Genomic DNA, 1204 nt, shown 5'->3' on the forward strand with positions numbered 1-1204 from the left:
GGTTATAATGAACATTTTCCTCAACTCTGTCATCCATCAAATCATTTTTGTCAGTGAATTAATCGCAATGCATTACAACAAAGGATACATGTGATGGTCTCTTACAATTTGGCCTAAACAATGTATTTTGGATTAACAATACATCATTTTGCTCCCTACTCTCTTTGCATGAGGATGCCTTATGGCCTATTTACACCTGGTCACTTCATCAAATGCATCTGGTTGTTGAAACCACAATTTTATTCCTCCCAAAATGTTACAAATTAAATGTGTGAGTGTGTTATAGGCTATATGACATGTTATAGCCAGACATTACAGCTCTACTGCAACATGCATCACCTGTTACATCCACAAGCTGGAGTTCCCATGATATCCACCAGAAGGCACTCCTCTGGACTCCTTAGCTTTTCCATCATGAACTTCATTTACCACCACAACCCATTGCCTGGGCTTATTATTATTTGATTACTTCCACCTGTGTGTCATTAGTCAAGTCAACTTTATTTATATAGCGCTTTTAACAATGTAGATTGTTTCAAAGCAGCTTTACAGTGTTAAACAGGAAAATAATGCAGCATAATTTTATTCAGCTGTAGAGCCATTCTGGAAAAATTTCAAGTATCCTACAGTGACAGTGTGGGCTTTAGATCAATAATTTGATCAGTAATTTAGTTTAAATGGTTAATTTAGTTTATTATTTAGATGTATTTCGATGTTTAGTTGAAAAATTTAATGTCCCCAACTGAGCACGCCAAGCCAGAGGCAACAGTGGCAAGGAAACCAAAACCCCATTAGGTGACCTAATGGAGAAAAATAAACCTTGGGAGAAACCAGGCTCAGTCGGGGTGCCAGTTCTCCTCTGGCCAATTAACAAACAGCGTATTATTATTATTATTCTGGCAGTTTTACAGCTCGGAGGTCATAATAGATCAGAATATTCGAGAATATTATCACTTTGCAATGTCTTGTTTGTGTTACACTGCGTGTGCTTCTCAAACGGAAGGCTGCATCCTGAGGCTGTGTCTTTCCAGTCCTTCAGAGGCTTGTAGGCTTAAGCCCTCCCCAGCATTAAAAGCTAGAATGAGACGTTCTAGTAATGCCTTGTTCAGACTGCACGATATTCATATTCGTCAGATCACTGCTCTTTTCACACTGCATGACTACCTGGGCCAGCATTCAGTCACTGCTGTGTTCACACTGCACA

The sequence above is a fragment of the Gobio gobio genome (assembly GCF_949357685.1).
Source record: "Gobio gobio genome assembly, chromosome: 2".
NCBI lineage: Eukaryota > Metazoa > Chordata > Actinopteri > Cypriniformes > Gobionidae > Gobio > Gobio gobio.